The sequence below is a fragment of the Xyrauchen texanus genome, chromosome 26, assembly GCF_025860055.1.
Source record: "Xyrauchen texanus isolate HMW12.3.18 chromosome 26, RBS_HiC_50CHRs, whole genome shotgun sequence".
Lineage (NCBI taxonomy): Eukaryota > Metazoa > Chordata > Actinopteri > Cypriniformes > Catostomidae > Xyrauchen > Xyrauchen texanus.
Window position 1 is genome coordinate 4,861,325 of NC_068301.1, and position 26,980 is coordinate 4,888,304.

Here is a 26,980-nt window from a genome sequence, read left to right on the forward strand (position 1 = left end):
TTAAGGAAGACCTGTATATTTAGGGCTGGCTTTGGGTTAACCTGACCCAAATCTGATGTGTTTCTCAGTTTTTACGTTTACATCAAGACATCAAACTCAAATCCATATTTGAAGTTTTTATTTATTTGGTAAGTAGATTTGTAAAAAGCAGGATACTGTACAGCCTGCCGGTCATTATATCTTCTTCAGGGTAATACTAGAGCTCTTAGCATTGCATCGGGGTCCCGATCACACTGTTGAGGTTTATTTTGAGATAAGACATAAGTGGAAATGTGTGTTGACTTCAAATTCAGAATTTCTGTTCATCCAAAGTAATACATTCTAATTATGTTTTTAATTTATTTATTTAATGCTAAATGCATATTCATGTGATATTAATAATGATATAATACATTTAATATATTGTACAATAAAATATGCGTTTATTTAATATTGAATAAATATGAATTTGGATCAATATTAGATTATTTAATATTAATATACTATATATATATATATATATATATATATATATATATATATATATATATATATATATATTTTACTATATAATATGTATTAAATAATTACTCACTTAATAATATTTATTTATTTAATAATAAATAATAGCAATTTAATATAAAATGTTCAGTTTATACACAATATATTAATATTGAATATTTATGAATTTATTATTAAATACTCAAGATATATTAATATATTTCTAACATATTTATTTTATTAATATAATGTTATATGTAATATAATGTAAACTTATTTAATGTTAAATATATTTAAAAAATCTTTTAATAAATAATATTATTTTGGTGTATTATAATTTATGTAATATATTATTTAATATTACATTTAGCATTTATTTAAAACAAATCTATTAGAACCCAGTTGACTTTACAATTTGAAATTTTATTTATGTATTATACAATATATTTAATATTATATATTGATTTAATATAAATGTAATTGTATATATTAATGATGTATATATCACCTGTAATATGTTATAAAATTATTTCATATTGAATAATGATTCATTTAATAATATGTCATTTAAAACTAATATGATTCTATTTATGCAATATATTATAAATGTATTTATTTAGAAATAATCTACTATAAATCCTGTTGATTTTACTCATCGACCAGTCGGTTGTTGGAGGACAAGTCTATCATCATGAACCATACCAACCGTCAGAAGTGTAATCTTGTGCCAGCAGTGATTTAGTGTGGCTTGGCTGATTATAAAAAAAATCCCCCTGCTCAGAATCAAATCAATGCATCTGAATATTTGATGCTCAGCTCAAAAGGAGCTTCTTTGTATTCAAAGACTGTAAAACTCTGCTGGTTATGCGCTGAACAATTCTCCTTTCACCTCAAGGCTGCTATTAACAAAACACCCGGCACATTTTTAAATAGCAAGCTCAGAGATGAAAACACAGCCAAGCTGCATTTAAAGATCCCTGGATGCAGTACAAAATAAAGTTTGTTTGATCTAGAAGCTTTACCGTTCAAGAAAAGTGCAGATAAGACATTTAGTTCAATATTTAATTACCTGGGAATGATGTTTATGTTTCTGTATTTCCATATCTAACCCCAAAGTCCATAATGTCAAATGTTAATTGGAATAAACGATTTGTAAAATATCCAAACAGTCTTTCCTCACATTATAACATGGAAAATGCGACTTCAATTAGGTGTTGTTAAAACAGAGTGGCAGACTAACCTTTTTATATTTGCTGAAGAATATGTAATGGTGCTTACTACACTAATGTTGTTCTCACTGTCATCTCCGTCCAGTATACGGTGACAACGTGTTCTTGTCTTGATTCAGCTGTACAGTCTGATCTTCAGCACTCTTCCTGTGGTAAAGCTTTAAGTTAAGACTGACATGGGAACAGCCTGAAAGAACAAAATGAATCGCTCTTTACTAAGTCCTATGTGTGACAGATGTCTGAGCACATGCTGTAAAGGTTATAATTGCATAATAGAATAATAACACTCAACTATGTTTGATACAATATTCATTAATTTGTTCCCAACGTGAGTTCTGGTCTTGTTTGGTTGCTGCAAGATACGTTTTACAGAATATCAAGTATGAAAAAATGTAGGATTGGACTTGATATTATACATTGGGATTAGATCTGGTGGACAGTCTGTGAGCAGTGCAGGAGTATGAAGTTGAGTGTATTCCAGCGGAACAGCAGGAGGAAGCTTTATCCTCTTTTCTGAACGGATGGAGATTTTAGTAAGGGGGAGATATTGTCTGCTCCTTCATTACGCACCTAATGAGGCATTAAACACTCCTTCACATCTTTATCAGGACTGTGCCTCACGTGTTTGCTCGTCCTGATGCTGTTTCAGCGTTTTTTAAAAGCACCGTCTTCCCACTGACAAATGAAACGTGGTTTCAGCAGACACTTTTATCCAAAGCAACTTTTATCCAAAGCATTCGAGGTATTTTATCGTAATGTTTTTGGTGCAAGATATTTTGACTTATAAGTGGACTTCAAGGGGAAAAAATCTAATCATAAATAAGGAAATGAATGGTTATTAAATGTAATTGTTTTTAGTTGACCAAAGTAAAGTAATATAGACATTTTTACTAGGAAGTGGCACTGTAATAAAATGAGCACGACTGTATTTTGCATGTTTATGTGTGAGTGGTATCTCAGTATGTGCTGCGTTCGGGTGAACAGCTGCTCACACACTGTGCGCATGGTGATAATCAGCAGCACTTACTAACGAGATAATTCATCTCTCGTTAACATTTGTTATGACCTGCAGGAGTGCAAAGAGTTTCTCTCTCTCTCTCTCTCTCTCTCTCTCTCTCTCTCTCTCTCTCTCAATTTTTTTCAATTCAAATGAGCTTTATTGGCATGACAAATTGTACATTGTATTGCCAAAGCATTTATATGAGCATGAAAAATAACAGAGTTGAACAAATTCTGTATTGAACAAGTGTGTAAAAAAAAAAAAAAAAAATATATATATATATTTATTTGTATAATAATGATTAACAGTGTATATACTTTCAGTGGTGTGTGTGTGTGTGAGTGAGCGTGTATGTAGTGTGTAGTGTGTGTGTGTGTGTGAGTGAGCGTGTGTGTAGTGTGTAGTGTGTGTTGTGTGTGTGAGTGAGCGTGTGTGTAGTGTGTGTGTGTGTGTGTGTGTGTGTGTGTAAATGGGCGCATCACTATTTGGTCGACTCTTCCCTCTTTTTGTGGCAGGAATTTATGTATTTTGCTGCTAGTGAAATGCAGTCTCTTTGTTCACCAAGTAAATAGTGGAGTGTAGTGGTGGTGGTGGTGTAGTGGCTAAAGCACAGGGCTGTTAAGCTGGTAATCAGAAGGTTGCTGGTTCTATTCCATGGCCACCACCATTGTGCCCTTGAGCAAGACACTTAACTCCAGATTGTTCCGGGGGGATTGTCCCTGCAATAATTGCACTGTAAGTCGCTTTGGATAAAAGCATCTGCCAAATGCATAAATGTAAATGTAAATATTGAGCTTGTGCATCATTCTTCAACTTTTTGAAGTTGGGACAAATCATTTCAAATTTGGGAAAGAAGTGTTTTCGAATTTCATTGTAATTAGGGCAGGTGGTTAAGAAGTGCAGCTCTGTTTCTATTTGTCCTTGGCTACAGTACGGGCATAGCCTGCCCTCTCTGGGCATCCAGCTCTGTCTGTATCTGCCCTTCTCTATCGATCAAGTGTAGTATCTCTCTTCTCTCTCTCTTCTCTCTCTCTCTCTCTTCTCTCTCGCTCCCTCTCCCCTGATTTTCGTTTTACAATTTCTCTATGTCCTCACCTGTCAGATCTCAACAACCCTTAGAGAAGTTTATTGTGATGGTTTGTGTGTGCTCAAAAGAGCAAATATTTGAAGTATTTGTCTGAATTCCAGACAGCTTTTTTGCTGTACAGCGAGAAGAAGGGTCCTTCCAAACATAAGTGCGCAACCCTTTAAAACGGGATCATTAAAATTTCATTATTTTATTTCCATTTTATTTTCAGTTTGTAATTCTGATTTAGTTTCGTTTACGTTTTCACATAGTTGCTGTTAGTTTTAGTTTATAGCTTTAATATTTTGGTGTTTTCTAGTTTTAGTTTTAGTATTTATATTATATGGATTGTAATATTTTTTAAGATAGTTTGTGTTTTGTGTTTTATAGTTGCAGTTTAGTTAGAATTTATTTTAGTTTTTGTATTTTTTTTAATTTCCTAGTCATGTGTCAATGTCTATAATTACGTGATCCTCCAATTTTCCAGGATTTGAAACCGGAGTTAATTTGTTTGCGAGTTAAACCAGTTTAACCCCCACTGGACATATTCATAAATGTTGCTTAAAAAAACAAAGATGTAAAGTTTTTATTTGTTACAAAAATTTTAACAGCTGTAACAATCATTTTAAGATAACATTCAATTAACCAAAAAAAGTGTAAGGTGTTCCAAATGGCCACATATGAGACACTAATGCCCTGCGCCTTTTAGAGAATTCACTTCAAGGGCTCTCTTTCTTCTAAGAGACTGTAGTCATAGTCCTTTGTGTACCGTATGTGGTTATGGAGTGTGCACTCAATAGCACTCAAACCAGCAGATGATGGTTTGCCGTGTGTCACTCTGTACCCACCTGTCCACTGCAGCCCCACTGTACTGTACCTGTTTGCTAAGCCGTAATGGATGAGGACACAGCGTGGGACTGTATAATGACAGTCACAGGCCTGTCTTTCAGCACAGAAGTCCTGTTTTAGACAGACTCCCTTTCACCCAAAACCAAATGCTGGTCTCGTGTATAAATATAGATCAACATTTAATTGGCCCCCGGACGGGACATTTGGCGCATAGATAGCATCAGCGTCTAATACAGTATATTTTAGACAGGCTTGTTGATAAGCTTATGAAATTGCATGACCTTGGGTATGTTGGGAATGACGTACTACTTAGTGTTTTTGAAAGTAGTATGCAGTACATACAGTATGCAGTGCACACAATGCAAATTTGCTGTAGGCATGAAATAACCTGGATTATATACTACAATGGCTAAGTGTTAAGTATACTCCTTATGGCTTCAGGGAATATTGACTAATTTTTGGCTAAAATTAAAACCTGTGAGGTCATTTGACAATAACGTAGCACACTACTTTTTCAAATGTATATAATCTCATACTGTTAAAGAATGCCAGAAGCCAACAGTAGACAATACATACGGTGTAGTATGCAGTCACTAGTATGCCATTTTTTGTGGTAAAACATACTTAACCGTCTCATACACTCATGTAAAAGATATTTCACTACCCTTGTAGCATACACTCTTACATTCAGCATAGATAATAGTAAACATATCTGCTTTTGTATACCTACAAAGGGTTCAATACCATGAAGTTCAGCTTATGAGTCATTCAAGAGAGCTCCTCACGCATGCTCAACAGCAGAGATAAAGAAATGATGGTGAGTCTCTAGAGAGGTTATGCTTGGAGTGGTGAGTCACATACACTTGAGCAGGGTTTCCTAAATTCTTCAAGAGCAGCCATGATATATGAGTGTTTGAGTCAGAATCACTGGTGGGAGAACACAAGTACATTAATGCAGAGAGAGAGAGAGAGAGAGAGAGAGAGTGTGTGTGTGTGTGTCGTCTGTAGAGAGATTAGAATAATCAGTCAACCATTTTCTGGTCTGATGGAGGAATTTGATCTTTAATTTGTTCTTTCTGGGCCACTTCTATCTATCTATCTGTCTGTCTACCTATCGATCGTTCTTTCTATTGTTCTGTCTGTCTGTCTGTGTGTGTCATTTGTTCCATCAATCTGTCTGTCTGTCTGTCTGTCTGTCTATCGTTTGTTCATTCAAACGTTCCACAGTATCAGTCTGTCATTCTGTTTTGTCTGTCTATCAATCATTAGTTTGTTTGATTGTTCTGTCTGTCTGTCGGTCTGTCATTTGTTTCATCTATCTATCTATCTATCTATCTATCTATCTATCTATCTATCTATCTATCTATCTGTCTGTCTGTCTGTCTGTCTGTCTGTCTGTCTGTCTGTCTGTCTGTATATTTGTTCGATCTATCTGTCGATGTGTTTGTCTGTCATTCTGTCGGTCTGTCTGTCTACCTATCGATCGTTCTTTCGATTGTTCTATCTGTCTGTCTGTGTTATTTGTTCCTTCAATCTGTTTGTCTGTCTGTTCATTAGATTGTTCTATCTGCTTGTCATTCTGTTGTGTCTGTCTTTCAATCGTTAGTTTTTTTTTTTCATTTTTTTTTTCATATTATTTTTATTGCTCCATGGTAAAACACAAAACATTTCATTTTCTTCTTTACATAATTTAAATTCCCATGTGCAAAAGGGAGCAGAAAGAAGATAAAATCTTATAATATCTGTCCCCTATTCCAAAATACAAAATAACTTTCTTAAGCAGCTTACAGCCAAAATTACACTGACAAAAAACAATGTTGGTTTAAATAACAGCAATTCATGCAGTATAAAAAAGCAGGCAATGCCCAGACAGCAAAACAACATGGATCTCACCATATTAATACTAACCGAATTTACTCTGCTTATATCTCTACTTATGCTAACCGATATTATTAGACCCAATAAAATAAAAATAAAAAATCAAAAAACTAAACAAAACACAACAACAAACCAAACCAAACAAATCCAGAAACAACATAAACCTCACCATATTAATACTGACTGAATATACTCCGTTTATACTTATACTTAAACTGACCAATGTTACTACAACTTTTAAGATTATCATGCAATGAATTCCACAATTTTACAAGTTTGTTTGATTGTTCTCTCTGTCTGTCTGTAATTTCTTTGCTCTGTCTATCTGTCGGTCAGTCATTTGTTCGTTGGATCATTCTTTCAGTCTGTCTGTCTGCTTTTTGGTCATTTAATCATTCTAACTGTTTGCCTTCCTATCAGTCATTTGTTAGTTTGTTCCATTGTTCTGTCTGTCTGTCTGATTGTTGTTTGTTTGATCAATCTTTCTGTCTATCTATCTATTGATATGCGTATCTGTCTGTCTGTATATTAGTTCGATCTGTCTGTCTGTCAATCTGTTTGTCTTTCTGTCTACAATTTGATTGTTCTATTTGTCTGTCTGTGCCATTTGTTCTTCAATCTGTGTGTCATTCTGTCCTGTCTGTCTGCTTTTTTGGTCGTTTAATCATTCTAACTGTTTGCCTACCTATCAGTCATCTGTCTGTCTGTCTGCCTGTTTGTTTGATCAATCTATCTTTCTGTCTATCTAGCTATTGATCTCTCTGTCTGTCTGTATATTTGTTCGATCTGTCTGTCTGTTGATCTGTTTTTCTGTATTTCTGTCTGTCTGTCTGTATACCATTTGATTGTTCTATCTGTCTATCTGTGCCATTTGTTCTTCAATTTGTTTGTCTGTCTGTTCATTAGATTGTTCTGTCTGTCTGTTGTTTGTTCATTCTAATATTCTACAGTATCTGTCTATCATTCTGTTGTGTCTGTCTATCCATCAACCATTCATTAATTTGTTCCATTATTCTATCTGTTTGTCTTTCTGTCGTTTGTTTGTTCAGTTGTTCTATTTGCTTTTGTTCATTCAGTCTGTCTGTCTGTCTAGCTATCTATCTGTCTGTCTGTCTCTCTGTCTGATGTTTGCTCTATCGGTCTATCTATCTATTGTATAAATCTTTCTGTCTTCATTCATTACCCTCCTGCCTGTTTTCTGTCACCTGTACATTTAATGTATTGTAGCAGCATGTATAATGTATCATGAAGCTCCAGGGTGGTGTCTCCTTCAGGTATTCTTGTGAAGAGAGTTTAAGTAACTGGGTTGGAAAGTTGAGCTCTGAGCGTGTCTGTCTTTCTTTCCTATTCACTGCCAGATTCTAACTGCATAACATAAAACTGCAAATAAAACCACAATCTCATTTATTCCTCTGTTGATCACATCAAACCCATGAAAAAGCCAACCAAAAACAATGGAAATGGATGAATTAATAGTCAACATGTATTTATTAACTTTCTTAATACTTGTGGTCTCTTCAAGGCTTGTCTTCGTATTCGTTCATTAATATTTAATGTCTTGCTTAATCTCTGAAACTTTCCCTTTCAGCTGATATCACCTTCAAATAATGTTAGGTAATAGCCTAAAAGCTATACAGCCATTGCTACTGTTAGACAGTCAATCATTTCTAAAACATTGCCAATAGTTAATGGAGAAATTTAAAGCTGCGGATGCCATTTCATGTTCAATTTAAACCTTTAAACAGGCAGATTTCTCGTTGTCTCACGGCTTTGGCTTTGCTCAAGCCCTCTGAGCCTCTGGTTTCTATAAGCCACCCATAATGCTGCTCACCTCCTTCACAGTTGTGCCACGGGGCCTCTGTCTGCCATCCAACTCAAATTAAATAGCCCCTGGACTTCTCCTTTCAGGGTAATATTACATTTAATTGGCCCGGCCTGTTACTGTCTCATCTCTTCTGAGGTATTTGCTTCATTCTGAAGCATTCATCTTATGGATAAGCTGTCCCCTGCCTAAGACTTCACTACATCTATAATATGGAAGCTCCATTTTCAACCATGCTTTAATTTCCCACAGGAGCCAGGACTGGAGTTTACTCTCGGTAAATTCAATGTAGCCCAACGGCATGTTCAAACTGGATTTATGCACTGATTGGGGAGTGGATTAATAGATTCCTGATGGAAATGGAAAAATATGGTATTTGGATGCGAGTTCAGGGGTGGAGAGAGAGACTTTTCAATGTGTTATATCATGGAAAATGGGATTTTTCGCGAACTTTTGAGGTAAAAAGAGTTTGATTTGTTATGTAGCGATATTGTAATGTTTACAACTCAGAGTTCCCTCGCCTAGTCCACCTAGACCGTGCATTAAAACTAAGCTGCAAAAGATGTTCGAAATAGTTAAAGGAATAATTCACCCCAAAATAACAATTTTGTCTTTATTTACTTTGTCATTATTTACTCAATATCACGTCTTTCCAAACTGTTCCATTATTTTATCAGTGGAACACAAGAGAAGAACCAATGACATTTGATGATGTCATTAACTATTTTTCCATCCAAGGGTTTTTTTGCGACAAAAGGTGAAGGGCATCAAAAAGTTTAGCGATATAGCTGATGGAAATGCAAATTATCGCTGAAATTTCACAACTGTCAACATATAATTTTTCTGTTTAACTCTGGTTTGGAAACACATTTTGTTGACATGTAGTGTCACATGACAGAATTTACCCCAATCGTTAGCCTGTATTAACCATGACGACAAGGTATACATCCTTGAAATCCAGTTTATTGTACGTGAAGCATTACTTGCACTGTTAAGGATTGGACTTAATGGCATACCTGCACAGATCCGATACTGCAAACACATCTGCGTCATGACACTTCCAGGAGTACCAAAACAAATATCTCGTATCATGCACCTGTCAACGAAAAGTGCAAGGAGAACAAATTAATGGCCACTGTTTGCGATTAATTTAATCACGGGAGCCATCCCTTTATTTATCAGAGTTGCTTTTCCACACCATTCAAAGTAATAGACGAAGTCATGGAATTAGCCCACAATGCAAAAACATCTTGTTTCTGTGCACAAAGTAAATAAATACACAATACTAGGAGAAAAGCTTCATTGTGCTTTTTTGGAACTCTAACATAAATTCTATAAATGATTGTTTAGTTTTGAAAAATTGCCGGCAAAATTCCTTGTATTAAATAAAATAAATTACCAAACGAAAACGTAATATTGTTAGGGCTTTATACTTGTCTTTACTTTACACAAACTTAAATTAGCCTTACACTGTAGACGAAAAAAGTCGTCTGAATGACAATCTCAGAATGTTCTGCACTTTTTTCATGACTATAAACTATCAGATATATTTGTTCACTTTCAGAAAAGAAGCTTTTGAAAATTTCAAAACTTTTAAATATTTAAAATCGAACCACCTCGGATCGCATTTGCTGAGCTTCTTCAGAAAATGTCAATTGCATTATGACACTAAAATAAATCTTAGATTACAATCAAGTTCAGTTGGTCGTTAAAAGTTGCTAGACAAATATCCGGGACATAATGCAGTTGTGATGGTGATGCTTTCGATTAGATCAGTTGATTAGATCAACCCTGTTACTGGAGACCCCCCCCCCCCCAACACTGCACATGTTGTATATCTTCCTATTCTGACAAACCCAATTCAGGTCTTGGAGTCTCCACTAACGAGATGATGATTTTAATCAGGTGTGTTTGATTAGGAAGATATCCAAAATGTGTAGTGTTTTGGGGGGCCTCCAGGAACAGAGTTGGGAACCATTGGATTAGATGATTGTTCAAAATTGCCTATTGAATATCAGGAATTGTAAACTAGGCTATTGACATCCGATCAGAGAGATGGGTGGATAATGATAATGTAAACCAAATGATGACTGTTTTTGGTGCAGGACTAACAATATAAGTCAGTGGGGAAAAATGCAAAAAATAAAATAAAAAGTAAAGTAGAATATGGCCCTTTAACTCATGAGTTTTCACACATTAGCCGCGGTCAAGTGATTGATTAAAGGCAGCCTCTCACAACAACGAACAAACAATTCCTAAATGATTCCAAATACACACTGATTCCATAATTCATGAAATTCAACAGCAATGTCGACAGTAACCTACACCGTCTTTCAAAGGCAACGGATAAGAATAAATGCATGCTGGTTTTCATTCTTTGAAAATAATTGATGCGTTTTAAATTCCATATGGCTTTCGGTTTTTTAGTGTGAGACGGGGCTGCGGTTAATTTGAGCATGAAATCTCAGAGCATACTGTAGATAATACAGTGAATAGATCTCCATCCCGAGGGAATGAGGGGCCATTGTTTGGAAACACTTAATCAGTATCAGACTCCTTCTTAGGTTTAATGGAAAAAGCTCCTTTCCGTTGGCTCCCAAGTCTGGATTTCAGCTAACATGGAGAACAAAATTCAACTGAAAATGCGGATATTATTCTATTCAATATTATTGAACAAACACAAGTGTGTGTTGAGTTTGGATGTCCACATACCTTTGGCTATGACGTGTATTAAGAAAGAGTCTCATACAAGGTCTGTTTGTTTATTAAAGATCTATACATAAAGTATGAAAATAAATATTGCTGCTGGCAATGCAGTTTAATCCGATTTACATTGCAGATGATGCATACATGCTCACGCAGCATAAACGTGTTTGGGGCATTTTTCAAATGTTTTATTTAACTGGGCGCTGGCAGACAAGCTGGCGTTATTGATCATGCCTGTCAACATCAATGAATCTTTGTAAGTTTAAAAACTGGACATTCTTTGTATGTGTATAATACAGACCGTGCTGCTTTCAGTTGATGTTTATATATGTTTGGTTGCAGATTTCCAATGGGTGCAGGGTGACGTGTGTGAGGTGCAGGTAATGGTCTATAACCCTATGCCATTTGAGTTACGAGTAGAAAATATGGTGAGCATCAACTGCACATGCTCACAAACACACAAATATTCCACGAGGCACTGTTTTTTTATTACCATTAATAATGTTCATCCAGAGAATTACAAAATGGTCATATAATTGACTGGTTAACTCTTTCCCCGCCAAACACGGAATTTTCCGTGTTTTATGAAAAAACGCTTCCCCGCCAAACACGGAAACCCTGGCGGTGGCTGGCAACTTTTTTTTAAAAACGCTGGCGGGGAAAGAGTTAAAGATAAGGAAGAATTGGAAAGCTTGATTTGTTTTTCAGCCGAGGTACAGGCACCTCAATAGAAAGAGACTATTTGTTTTGTTGTTTTGATGAGAATCATGACACGGCACAACCATCCGCCCTGCCACATTCCTCCCTCGTGATGTACCCCCCCTTTTCCCTGGGGAGGGCCGTGCCTTCCGCCCCGTCTGTCAGCAAGTCATCCCCGTCTACCTGGATGAGGGAGGGGACAAGGGGAGGGAAACAAAAAAAAGTGTTGCATCTACACGCCGTAATGGCGATCGTGCCCAATGAGCTACTAGCTCATTTTGCTGCATAAAGCAGTTGTTGGATGCTGATTTTACACAAGTGTAACAGTTAAATTGGTCTGGTTGTTTTAGAAGCTTCCAGTAGCTGGTCAACTAAATTATAGAGTTAACATAACAAAACGTACCATCCTCCATCGTGGATCAACGCCAGTCCAGGGCACTCTCCCTCCCATCGCTCGCCGGTTTAGATGGCGTCCATTTGGTCGAAACATTTCTACTTTTCCTTAATTGTTCTGTAGTCACTTTTAAGTGTTTTTACGTGTCCATACACCGTTGGTAGGTCCGGTGGTAGCCGTGTGCGGCCAACAGCTGATACACTTTATGAGAGACTTTCGCTCATCGCTAACGAATGGACTGTCGGCACCTCGTTTATTGACCATGGCTTGGTTTTGTGCACAGCCATTTTTTTTCACAATTCAAAAGTCGTGTTAACAAATGATACTGTTAACGCTGTTGTTAACTTTAAAACTAGCGGGTTGATGTCACGTATCGTAAATCCAGTGACGCTGATAGTGACGATTCTCCCTGACCAATCAGTGATCTGCAGGATATTGACATCACATTTAGTATCGGCTCGGCTCGCTTGGAACCTCGACCGAGGTGGTACTAAAAAAGTATCAGGTACCAGGTACTATCCACAGTGGAAACCCCCCAAAAAGCGAGCAGAGTCTAGCTGAGTCGAGTTGTACCGTGCAGTGGAAAAGCCCCATTATATTACCTTTGTAATGATGCAGAAAACCTGAGCTTGACACTTTAATGTCCTTATCACAGTTTAAAACAAGATCTTTCATCAAGAGACCCCTACAGAGACATTACAATATTACTCTTTATGTCCCTGTGCACATCACTGTCAGAGAGCAATCCGAGAAAAAGAGTGTTATTCATCCACACTTCTTTTGGGGCTGTCTAAGACGAATGGCATTGAGCACTGGGGAGATCTTTTCAAATTCCTTGTTTAATGGTTGTATCGTTTCACATCCTCCATTAAGCTCCTCAAAAAAGAGATGCTTTAAAAAAAGAAAAACAAATCCATCCATACACTATTTTGTTAACACGTTTCAGTACACATTTATAGGTTTTGTCTGAACTGTAAAAGGAGCTGAATACCCTTTTTTCCATCTAAAAAGACCTAGAATCACACTGTTCTTTGGGCAGTTCATGGGTTAAGTTCTTACAACAGGGATGAAACAGTGATGAAGCAGGAATGTGATTGTAGTGACTCTTGGATTGAATCCACAACCTTTATGCTAGCAACACAGATCCATAACCATTAGACCAACACCACCCCACAGAGCTATGAGTGAGGGCACAGGTGTATGCTTCTACCAGAAGTTAAACTCCAATCCAGAAAGTTTTTTGCCCTTTCCCACCAGGAAGGTTTTTGGAGAGGTAAAAATAGTCCAAGAGTGTTCAGTTGTGCTACAGACATGCCCAGATCTGCCCCCAGATGGTATCTGCATGGTGCCCTATAAACCCTCGTGCCAATCACAACTTGTGTCAGATGGCACCACAAAAGGTGCCAGTATGGACCTGTTTGACACATGTAAGTGGTCAGGGTTTGGCTAGTTAGAATGGACGTTAGAACGTCTTTCTAGGCTATTTAATTATTAGTTATTTAACAATGAAGTTGCTTCATTGCAATGGACAATGATAAAATAAAAATAAAAAATAAGTTCTTCAAATATGTGTGAAAGGCCAATTACTTTCAACATTATTTAAAAATGTAAAGTAAAACAAATAGAATTTAAATGACTTAAAAATTAAGTAATTATAATTATAAATAATAATGACTTATTTATCCTATAAAACCTTGTTTTTGAATCTCAAAGCTCAAACTGTTTCTTAATGTCTTTCTTAATGTCAAGTGCAACTCTCATTTTATAATGTCAGTTCATGATACGGCTTTGAAAAAACTGTATTTCTTCTGAAGGTATTAATTTCATTCTAGCCTCGGTTTAGTTAAGTGCCTCTGATAATGATATGGTGCTTTTGAAAAGGGGTTTTATCATTGTTGTCAGGTGGAATATATTAAAAGACACCAAAGAGCAAATTTTCCACAGGGTCTTTGTAGCAGCCACTGAAAACCGCCGTTGGACGTCCAGACCAGAAAAGAACTGATATTTAGCATTAGCTGTCAAGCTAATTAACCTTTTCAAAAAGGAATGCAAATGAGTTATTTCAAAATATACACAATACTGAAACCTTTTACAAAATATGAGCCGCAGGTTTAAGATAGTAGAGTATTTTACAGGTTAGGCACTCACGGCTAGGCTTCGGCGCATCAAAGAGCTAATCACGTCTCTCATTGTACCTAATGGCTAACTAAGGATTGACTATACCATAGTTATTGAATTGCTATATTTTGTGGCTTAAAATGAATGCTGCTCACCAGAGGTTGAATGAGGAAGACATCTTTGATGCGTCTCAGTTGTTTATGGTTCTGCTGTCGATCTTTGACAAGATTTCTTTAAAGTGCTATAAGTGGTTTTAGCCGTTTTGCTAATGAAAAGGCACACACTGATTTCCAGGCAGAAATCACTTCTGATTGACTATTGTGTTGAGTCACTAAAAAAAGTGTGGGGCACTCAGCAATGTCTTGTTTGCCGTTTTTAGTGCTAAACAATTATTATTATTATTTATTTTAATGTGAAGATACGTGCAGGCATGGGAGGGTTACTTATAAAATGTATTCCACTACATATTACAGACTACAAGCTGTAAAATGTAATTTGTAACGTATTCTGTTAGAAATACTTTGGAATAGTTTTATTTTTTCATGTGTTTTGACAATAAACAAGTTAAAAACAAGCCTGTACAGTAAGAGAAAATACACTTATATTAAAATACATTCTCTGCAAAAATCCCAAATATGCAGTATTGGATCAAGTAAATGAATCTTGTTTGAATCTTGTACACCATCATGCTGAAAATCAGCATGATGGTGTACCTGACGTGAATTTTCTTGATAGAAGTTATTATAAAATATAATCGCACCTGGTAACACATGCATGAAAGGGCTAAAAATAGCATATTAGCTTAGCATAAAGCTAAATGTTTGTGACAATTTACATACAGCTAACTGTTTCTTGTGCTACAAACTTACTTCAAAACCCCACAGAGTATATGCAAAGACATCTTTTTCTGATCATATGTACATTTTGTTTATAGAATGAGGCAGAAAATATATAATTAGCAGCTTTCTATACGATGCTAAATGCTACATTGATTAGCATTTCTCATATAAACATCCTTTATTCTTGTTATTGTTGTTCTGCCTAACAAATAAAGTCATACTGTACTTTTCATTTTGGGTGAAATTTCCCTCTAAAGCCTGGTTTACACTTTGGAAGAAGCCAAACTTTTTTCTCTTGTGCGAAGAAATGCACCCTTGGTTGCACAGCTGGCGTTTATACTTAAGGGCGCTGCCGTTTGAAAATTTGTTAATTGAGGATGACGTCTCTGGCGGATGACGCGTCAGGTAAAGTGTCTTGAGAGACACGGGCTTCAAAGTTATCCATTCTAATGATGGTAACCTACCTGTAGGTACCAACTCCTCAGCTGGCATGCCTGATTGCAAATGCAAAGTGTCACGTCCAAACCACACCCACGAATACTTTTAACCAATCATCAGCGCTCTTCGACCAGCCGACAGTACCGCCGAGCCCTATAAGCAGACTACACAGACTGCGTAGGGCACCAACTCCCTAGGGGGGCACCATCTTACCCTTTTCAGGGCACCAGAAAGTCCACCAGCTGCCCTTACTCGCATGTTATACGTTATTGAAGGACCTGAAAGCAGTTGTGGAACACAGATGATCGTTTCGTGCTCATATCACGTGAACCCCCCGTCCACCTGGAACTCTGCATAGGCCATCAATTTGGCCAGCCCTGCCCGCCGAGTTCTCTTGGGTCAAGAATTTCAAAGATGTACGTGAACCAGGGCCTAAAAACGAAAAACGACAAAAACAAACAACATTTTAGTAGAATGTAACCAAGATTTTCAATTGTTTCGCAGTGAAAATGGCTAATTTTGGGCTTGTTTTTCCAGAACATGTAGCTTGTTTCACTTGCAAGATCTGGCAACACTGCAATTGGTATTTCACCCACCCCTTATAGCACAAAGTACTTTCATTTGAAAATGAATGCTATTAACCATTCTTTTATTTCATTCTAACCGGTAACCTTTTGGAAAGGAGGCTGCAGAACTTCTGAACTGGAACGAAAAAGTTATGTTTTTGCTCAGAACGAACCAAAATTATAAACTTTTGTTCCCAGACTTGAAGAGGAGAAATCTCACCAAACGAACACCTTGGCATAACAAAAACGACATTTGTAGGCGAATCAAGCAAAGCCTGTTTGCCCAGTAAGTATAAATTAGTCTTTAAGGGCCTACAGAAAGTTCTCTTTGGATAAAAGTTTAGTTTCACAGATACATTGGACACTATGAGAGGAGCTGAGCTAATAATATCCTCTTGAATCATCCTTATAAATCTCTAAAAGCTACATTGGATGGAGTCCGAATGGTGTCTCTGTGTTTGAATAGAAAGCAGGTAAATACTCAGTGAGGAGCAGCTCGACTTCTTGGGGCACGCTAATAATCGACCGTACCCCTGCGGTGAGGGTGAGGCGTCCCATTTTCAATCTGTCTCTTGCTCTCATCTTCCGCTGTGATTCCAGTAACACTGTTTCCTTTCTCCTTAGAGTTGTGAACAAGAGCAATTTTCTTCATGGGTAATGGGTAGAGCATGCTGGGAATGATTTCATGTCTCCCATATCAGATATCAGGATGATTGATTATGTGATGTTTGGTGTAAAAAAAAAAATGGACCCTTTGTTTTTTTTTCTTTGTTTGTCTTTTTCTGTCTATTCATTTTGCTGTCTTTATTTTTTGCATTTATCTCTGTGTCTCTCTTTATATAAATTCAATTTGAGAACTGTGACTCTTTCGGTTGTGTGGTTATGTTTAACTTCAAACTTTTCTCTCTGTTTGTGGGTTTTAGGGTCGGTTGACGTCAGGTGTGGATTTCGAGTCCCTGCCGGCTGCTCTGTCATTGCCAGCCGAGTCTGGCCTCTACCGGTTACTTTGGTTGGAGTTCCAGGCACCACAGGAAACATCACCATCAATGGTGAGTTTAACAGCTGGCCTTTGATTTGATTGTTAAAAGTAGGTGAGGCTGTAAAACATGTTAGGTTGAGATATTATTGCTTAATATTATTATCCTCCACCCATTCGATTTGATGAAGGATTATGAAAACTTATTTTTCTTCTATTGTTGAATCCAGCACAGTACGACCAGGGTAATTTATTGAAGAAATTAGGGCCAATTTTTACTTAATCAATTGACTTTATCATTGTCTTTTAACTACTAGTCAGACGTTTCCAAAACGTATACATATTTGAATGCAGATAAAATAATAGATTAGTTTGAGCAGAATATTTAATCTGGTCAATAATGCAATTAACAGAAACAGTAAAGCAGAAATCCTTGCTGCCTCAATCTTTTCTGTCCTTGAATAAATAGACTAAATATCTCCTCATTAAAAAAGGATTAATTAATTGATCCCTGTCTTACGGCCACTTCTTAAATGCTACAAACCATGACAGTGTTTTAGAGGGCTTTAATGAGCTCTTATTGGCTTATTATCATAAATGTAGTCTGCGATTATGAAACATTGAAAGATATATATTTTTCTAAATCTGTCTCGTTCACATGTGTAAGGATGTGTTCAAGTAAATGTATTGGTTTTGTGTGTGTCATGCAGGTTACCACACATCAGTGTTTGGTGACTGTATGCTGGAGGGTCTGATTGGGGTGAAAAGTAGCGGCTGTATGGTGGAGGTGGTGCCATCACTCCCTCGACTTCAACTCTGCACGTCCTTACCAAGGTCTTGTCTCTTTTTTTCTCTTCTCGTCTCGTCTCATCTCATTTTCATCTCTTTTCATCTTGTCTCTTTTCTTCTTGTCTTGTCTAATCTTGTCTCTTTTCTTCTTGTCTTGTCTCATCTTGTATCTTTTCTTCTTGTCTTGTCTCATCTTGTCTCTTTTCTTCTTGTCTTGTCTAATCTTGTCTCTTTTCTTCTTGTCTTGTCTCATCTTGTCTCTATTCTTCTTGTCTTGTCCCATTTTGTATTGTTTTCTTCTTGTCTCATCTTGTCTCTTTTCTTCTTGTCTTGTCTCATCTTATTATTGTTTTCTTGTTGTCTTGTCTCATCTTGTCTCTTTTCTTCTTGTCTTGTCTCATATTGTCTCTTTTCTTCTTGTCTTGTCTCATCTTGTATCTTTTCTTCTTGTCTCATCTTGTCTCTTTTCTTCTTGTCTTGTCTCATCTTGTCTCTTTTCTTCTTGTCTTGTCTCATCTTGTCTCTTTCCTTCTTGTCTTGTCTCATTTTGTATTGTTTTCTTCTTGTCTTGTCTCATCTTGTCTCTTTTCTTCTTGTCTTGTCTCATCTTGTATTGTTTTCTTGTTGTCTTGTCTCTTTTCTTCTTGTCTTGTCTCATCTTGTCTCTTTCCTTCTTGTCTTGTCTCATCTTGTATTGTTTTCTTGTTGTCTTGTCTCATCTTGTATCTTTTCTTCTTGTCTTGTCTCATATTGTCTCATCTTGTCTCTTTTCTTCTTGTCTTGTCTCATCTTGTCTCTTTTCTTCTTGTCTTGTCTCATCTTGTCTCTTTTCTTCTTGTCTTTTCACATCTCGACCACTTCTCGTCTTGTCTCTTCCTCTTCTCGTATCATAATTTTCTCTTGTCTCAGTCTCATCCTTAACTCATCTTGCCTTGTCATCTCATCTCTTCCTGTCTTCTCTTCTTGTCTGTTCTAATCATTTCTCATCTTGTGCTGTGCTTGTCTTCTTCTCATCTCGTTCTCTTCTTGTCTTGTCTCTTCCTATCCTCTTCTTCTCCTGTCTCTTATTGTCCTCTTCTCATCTTGTCTCATACGGTTTTCTTCTCATTCTTTTATTTCTTGTCTTGTCTCATCCTCTTCTTTTTTCGTCTCATTCTTTTCTCTTTTCGGTCTTGTCCTCATCTTGACTTGCCTCGTCATCTAATCTAGTCTTTTTCTCATCTTATTATTGTCTCTTCTCGTCTGTTCTCATCACATCTTGTTTTGTCCCATTCTCTTCTTGTCTTTTCTCACACAGTCTCGTCACTCTATCACCTCATCTGCTCTCTCCGTCTCTTCTTCTTCATGTCTCTTCTCATCTAACTCTTCTCTCCTTCTCTTTTGTTTTGTTTCCTTCTCACCTTCTTGTTGTCTCTTCTTCTTTCTCTGTCTCGTCTCATCTCACTCTCCTCTCTCTGTGTCTCCTCACTCCTTCTCATCTTGCAAAATAAACCCTGACGGGGGTGATCAGTTCATCACGGCCTCTGAGTGGACTATAAGCTCATTCTAGAAGTCATTTGACAGCTGAGATCCTCCCCTTTCCAATGTTATAAAATGTTTTATCATCAGTAGACGAAAACATGTTTTCTGATGATTTGCTTAGCATGCATGGCATATTTTGTTCTATACAACTAACGCCCGGTGCCCACTGTACAATTTTGGCCACGATACATTTATCATGCATTTTCTTTACAACTTAATTTTAACCTCCTCAGACCTGGTGTCCACATACGTGGACATCACATTTTTGGTTGTGTGCAGCATAATACTTAATTCTGTGTAACTGGAACATGTTTTTCACAAACGAGGACACTTACACTGCCATCTGGTGGCGTCAGGAGAGAAAAAAATTTAACATGAATAATTTAAAGATGGCGGAGAACACAGGCTACATGTCACGCAGCCACTCCAGACCAAAACGTCCACAAGGTAAACAATCTAATAACATTTCATTGTTGATTCTTGTTAAGTTATGCATAATAGTGTTGTATGATTAAAATGGCATGCACTTTTGACAAACTTTTGTAACAGTAAAGATTTACTATGCCGCTAAATTTGATGTCCACATATGTGGACAATGGGACTTAGCTTCCTTGAAACTGTATAAGAATGTTAGCAAAATCGCACTCACGATCACGAGCACGCACGCGCACACACACACACACACACTCTCTCTTGCTTCATGATCGCATGCACACACACACACACACACACAAACACTCTCTTGCTCACTCATGATCAGCATCACACACACACACACACACACACACTCTTGCTCATGATCGCATGCGCACTACACACACACACACACACACACACTCACACACTCTTGCTCGACGCTGCACACACACACACACACACTCACGATCATGCACTCACACACACACACTCTTGCTCACTCGTGATCGCACACACACACACACACACACACTCTTGCTCACTCGTGATCGCACACACACACACACACACACTCTTGCTCACTCACGACACACACACACACACACACACACACACTCATGCTCACTCACACACACACACACTATCTTGCTCACTCGCGATTGCACGCACACACACACACACACACACACACACAGTCGCGCATAAGATTGAAAAATTTGGCAAAAACTTAGTTTGGGAAGAATTCGTTAGAAAACATCAATTGCAATAGTTTATAACAGTATATATTGACATTGCATGTGTGATAAATAATTTTACATTGATTTTTATTTTATTTTCCTCATGATCTCATTTCCAGAGCGTTTTCCTGCGTCAACGGCACTGGAATTGATACTGGATTCAATTTCTGGGGACAACTCCGAGGTAGAAGACTGGTCCGACAATGATGAACCAGTAAATGACGTTGATTACCATCCTCCAAAACAGGAGCCAAGCAGCAGCGAGGAGGAGAGTAGTGGGGATGAAGACCCCATTCCACAGGCCACCCGGGGACGTAAACGTGCTGAAACTTGTCGTTCAGACCGTAGCACTGTCGTTTTGCACACTCCCAGACGTCGGACTCAGCAGGTTGAGTCTGATGGCTCAAACGAGGACCTTGAAGAGCCAACACCAGGACCAAGCTTTGAAGGACAACCCAAGCAACAACGAAAAATGTTCAGCCGTGCTCAGGCTGTAAATAAAAGAGCTTTGCACTTTGTTACACAATGGTGTATTGATTTTTTTATATGAATACAGACCCAGTGTCCACATATGTGGACATCATTTTTTTTCAAAAAGTGCTTCATGTTCAAAGATGATATCTGGTTATTATATGTATTGGTCCCTCCTAACCCCAAAAAGCTAGAAGAAATCTAAAATGCACGCCAAACCAAAGCTCAGGTCTGAGGAGGTTAATGACTATTTTATTTTTAATAAATGTACTTTAAACATCTGTAAACTTCTTTAGTTATGGTTCACACCACTCCAATTTTATAAAAGAACAATTTATAATGGTAAGTATTTATGGGACGTTTTTATCCAAATCAGCAGATACAGTTGGATACGATTATAGAAATCTATATTGTGTTTGTGTATTATCCATAGGGAATTTGCAAGCACGATATATTATTAGCCTATATGAATTTTCAAAATTTTGCATGGCTTATAGGTTACTAAAAGGAGAAAGGCGTACTATAACCCATCTTTTTTGTTTTCCCCAATGTGAACGGAGAAGTTTAAAATTTTCATAATGAATATTTGCTTGTTGTAGCTAATTATTGCTGTAGGCTACCTCCCGCACTCGTTCATTCTTAACATCTGTAATGTGGTGTATTTGTGATCAGGCTATCTTATTATAGGCCTATCTGACAAAATACATCTTTCTTTTTATATGTTAGCCTATGTTCGCGATGGCCTAAATGCTGATGTCATGACTTGAAGAAAAAAAATCCAAAGTGGGCAAATCTCGCCATTTCGCTTCGATTCCGCAACGCTCCCGTAAAGTGAGTTTTGGGGCGATTGGGCCCAAAGTCGGCTATGGTGTGTATCGTACAGTCTGACTAATTTTGCACAGTGTGCCATGGCGATATCATTGCATTCAATTTATAGAGTCTGACAAGCAACGATCTTAAAGTGGGCTTAAGATATAACATTAGATTATTCAGCCAAGCAAGCTCACAGACATGTAAACAATCACATTCTTTAGAGGTTTACCTAAGGTAAAACCAGATATATGGTTTGTTTGAGCAGATTTTGGCTGGTTGAAGACTCCAAAAGGTCCCAAAGCCCACAGTGCTAATTACAGTAATTCCTTAAGGCCTCCTTCAGTAATTCCTTAATACACAACCACACAATAGAGCAGAAATAAATGACCCTTTCTCCTCCATTTGACAGGATTGTCAGTCTTCTTTTAATAACAGTTAGTGCTGCCGTGGATGCTGTAAACATATTAATTGAAATCATTATTCTTCAAACTGGCATGAGTCAGTATGAAATGACATTCTTTTGACATTTGACATTTTTTTCTCACAGCAAAATGAGTTACTTTATGCAAACGCTTTACAAAGCAAAACACTGAAGCTTGGGGCCCACATTCTGACTGATCTCTTTTTGGGAACCAAAAATCAGAGCTTGAATTTAAGGTTCTTAAAAGCAAAGAAGTGTGAAGATGTAAGAAATGGGTTAAAACTTTTAAAAGGTTAGCTAAAGGTTCTTTAGACAACACCAAAACAAAAAAGACACTGAAGGAAGATTTATGGGACCGATTGTGGATGACACAATGTCTTAATGGAACGTTTATATAACATGGAGTTTTGCCGCAAGCTATTCTCAAGAAATCAAAAGTTTCATTTTACAAGCCAATATAACAACAGCAAAGTTGAAATTTCATAAAGATATATTTCTTTCTAGAATTTTGTTGGTTTAGCTTGCATTGTTGCATCACCTAAAGTAATGGCAAAAATAATGATTGTTTTCAGACGGTTTTTCTGAACACTCTCCCCATCTGCAATTGGTTGGATAAACAGATAGTCCAGTCTCAAACTTATGCCATTGGATGAGCAAATGTTGCTGTATTGGACTGATCGGGATGCACAAACAAACAGAGCAATGATTTGATAGACCCACTGAGCCACAGTCTTACCATTTTTGGGGAAGTCAACCTGCAAATGGATTGCATGTTAAGATACTAGAGAGTTCCTTCTTGGAAAAGATGAGTTTTAGCACTTAAAGATATTTTTAGTACTGTAAAGTGTCATCACTGATAATATTAATTGTCAATTATTTTTATTTTTGATTATAATTGATTTTATTCATTAGTTGTTGCAGCACTAGTTTGGTCTTTGTTGACTTGCCATTGATCACATGACTTCAGTTGCCCTTGTTGAATATGGCAACAGCTTTCCACTAAATACGTCTCTGTGTATTTGCGTACAAATATATGCAATTATGGGAAAGGGAAAATAACTTACATTTACATTTACGCATTTGGCAGACGCTTTTATCCAAAGCGACTTACAGTGCACTTATTACAGGGACAATCCCCCCGGAGCAACCTGGAGCTAAGTGCCTTGCTCAAGGACACAATGGTGGTGGCTGTGGGGATCAAACCAGCGACCTTCTGCTTACCAGTTCATTGCTTTAGCCCACTACAGCACCAACAATCTATGGGTAACCCAGAATGTTTTTTGTCCACAAAGCACGTAATGAGCCGAATGCAATGTGGACATTTAATATGCGCGCATACAAATCATAATTTTTGCGCACTGAAACTAATAAAGTGTCTTTCACAGGCCACAAGTTTCTTGTCCGCTTTGCGTGAGTAGCGCTATTTGTATTGCACACGGAGTAACAGAATTTTCAAAGATACAAAAATTGTTTAAAATAACAGAATTGTTTTTTATTTTACTCCATGGGTGTGTGCAGTATATTTATGCTTATTAGAATATCGTGCCGTTCCTCTCACGCCACCTGTATTGAAATCCATTTCTTCCTACATGTATGTAGAGTTGCTGCCTATTTTCAACGTTCCTATTCACTAATGTAAGACGTTCCGGGTCGGTTAGGATGCTGCCTTAGAAGGCTGCTACCTATGTAGGCAGTAAAAATCGAGGCAGCTTACTAGGTTTGGAAACAGACCCTGAACATTGTCCTGCTCTCTATCAAGCCGTAAACGTTGCAGTGTTTTTTGATACAATGCGAGTGCTGTAATGGGACTGCAGTTCAAAGGCTGCTCTGATTGTTCTGAGCTCGTAATAGAGTCTGTGCATTAGTCTGATCACTCGAACCCATCTCCAATTTCCCATGACTCTACTGTTTTGATGTGCGCTTTCTTTGAATTAAGACGTCTGCTCTTACACATGCCGTCTGTGCGTCTTTGAGGATGGAAAATAAGACAACGCAGGGCTCTTAGCAGTATTCCACACACACACGCAAACATGAAAAGCGTTGTCTTTGTGCTCGGTGAGTGTGAGTGTGTGTGTGTGTACTCTAATCCCAGACTGCTTTCAGCATCGGTGACTGAGCAGCTGGCCTCTACTGGCTGTGAGTGCGAAACGTTTACAAACACACACACATTTTCTTTTGACGTTGTTGTGCAGGTGTCCTTTTAGTGAGCTCTGTATTTGTGGGCTTACTTAGATGTATTTTGGGGACAGATTTGTCCCTAGAAGTGAGCTAAACCTGACAAAACTTCCCTTTGGGGACATTTTGGGATGCCCTCCATTGGAACAATGGTTTGTAAATAAAGCAAACTAAGTTTTATTGAAATGCTTTATTTTATGATAGGAATGGCTCGTGGATTAGTCTGTAGTACTGTAAATTTAGTTAGCTTTACGGTATGAAAAAAACAATAAAAGTATGCCATGTTGAATTGACACAATGACAAATAAAGAGGACAGTCTTATAGGATTATGGATGAGGGTTAAAGGGTGATTCGGATGCAACACCACAAACTGAATAGGTAAAAAAATGGCTTCTAAAGATCTGGCCGCCAATGTGGACACCATACATCAGGCTAAGATATAGCACACCGCTCCTGAACAAGTCACACCATTTGAGGTATCATTCATGTCCTTTGCTTATACATGGGACGAGTTGGGCGTTAACATTTTTTAAGCTTTAAGGTGTTTATAACTAAGTGGGTAACACATTGGTTTGGTTGGGAGCCCCTCCTCCCCTCATGGTCGGCGACCGTTCCTCCACTTCCAGGTGACCGGGCGACCGGGCTCCTCCGTCCTCCGGGGGATGGCCACGGCTGCTCCGCTGGGGTGGATGGTAGTGGCGAAGACTCCACTATGGCGCATCCCTCCTCCTTCCTGGAGTTTGGCACCAGTGTGAAGGGGTTTACAGGGAAAGGTGGAGGCGAAAACCGGCTTGACAATATAAATAATAATTTAATATAAAACTGAAACCAAAAAACAAACACGCAAATGTGTCGGACAGCTGTGCGTAAATCTCTCTTTCCGTCGCACTGTAGCTTCCAGTCGGCCTTTATACCTCTCTGAGGCTTGATTAGCCTGATTAGGGGCCGAGTGTGTGGAACCACGACCCGGCCCCGCTCTCCAACCTGCCACAGCGCTGTATAAGTGCAGACCATTTACCATTTTTTTATTATCAATGTTAAAATATATGGATTAAATACTTCCTTTTTGTTGCAGTTTGAATTTGATATTTCATGGAATGATTTTTTGGGAGCTCACGCATGTTTGTTTATATATCTTTACACTTTCTTCCGGGAGTTGAAATGCCCAAGAGACTCCTGTAGGCTGCAGTTGGACTATAAATATCATGTTTAGTTTCCTTCTAGAAGCTGACATCGCTACAGGAAGGGAAACCAGGAGAGAGAGAGAGAGAGAGAGAGAGAGAGAGAGAGAGAGAGAGAGAGAGAGAGAGAGAGAGAGAGAGAGAGAGAGAGAGAGTGAGAGTGAGATAGAGAGAGAGTGTGTGTGAGAGAGAGAAAGAGAGAGAGTGAGATAGAGAGAGAGTGTGTGTGAGAGAAAGAGAGAGAGAGAGTGTGAGAGAGAGAGTGAGATAGAGAGAGAGTGTGTGTGTGTGTGTGTGAGAGAGAGAGAGAGAGAGAGAGAGAGAGAGTGAGATAGAGAGATAGAGTGAGAGTGTGTGTGAGAAAGAAAGAGAGAGAGAGAGAGTGTGAGAGAGAGTGAGATAGAGAGAGAGTGTGTGTGTGAGAGAGAGAGAGAGAGAGAGAGAGAGAGAGAGAAAAATATCCATTAATCATGTCACATTTGGATGTGGAAATGTCAAGCTATTGCAGTCCTTGCTGCACATATCCCAGGACCTCCAAGCACTAACTAGCTCACCTGTCTGTTTCACAAGCTGGTTTTATTACTAAAAGTTTCCACAAAAAAGAAAAAGAAAGACATAAAGAATCTCTCAGAAACAAATGCTTCTGTGAAGCCACACAAATAAACAAAGCTACCATATTCCCAACATTGAACTACCTAAACTAACTTTAACTTTTGGCAGCATCCAATATTTCATTGGTGAGCCAAAAGCTGTTGACGCTGTCCTTTTCTGCATATCGTGGCGGCACATTTTAGGTTATTGCAGCCCATTCGGCACGTTTCACGGCCCACCCACCGCCCTTGATCGGCCCCGAAGTGCGTCGGCCCACCGGGAAAATGCCCGGTATGCAAGATTACCAGTCCAGCCCTGATTAGACCCACAAACTTTGATAGTAACAATACAAATTATAATAATAAAAATATCTTAATCTGTGTTTTTATCTGAAATATTCTTAAAACAAGATACATTTGTTTAAGAAGATAAATTGTGTCGGATAATAACATTTAATTTAGCAAATATAGCTTGAATTCAGTTTATTTTTCTTGTTTTTTTAGTTCACGTGAGAACTTGTTTTTAGCACTAAACAATGCAAGTTCTCATGAATACACTAGCCGCTGTTAACAAGCTCCACTATAGCGCTCATGAACACACAACAGATATTGAGATTCTTACTGAAAAATGATTTCAGAAGATTTCGTTTGCCTTCAGAAGATTTGGAATATAATGCACGAGTCGCAGTGATACTTTTGGGTCCTTTTTAAGTTAGAACCTCCTGAGACCCCCCTTGACCACATATGAGTGTTGGATATTCATGTTTTTGAGACATTACAGACATTACAGCTGATTTTCTGTAA

At 37.9% G+C, this 26,980-nt stretch overlaps 1 pseudogene; it reads left to right on the plus strand.

Moving 5' to 3' along the window:
* The window catches only part of LOC127619454 (trafficking protein particle complex subunit 9-like), a 108,680-nt pseudogene that overhangs the window by 51,412 nt on the left and 30,288 nt on the right, over positions 1 to 26,980 (plus strand).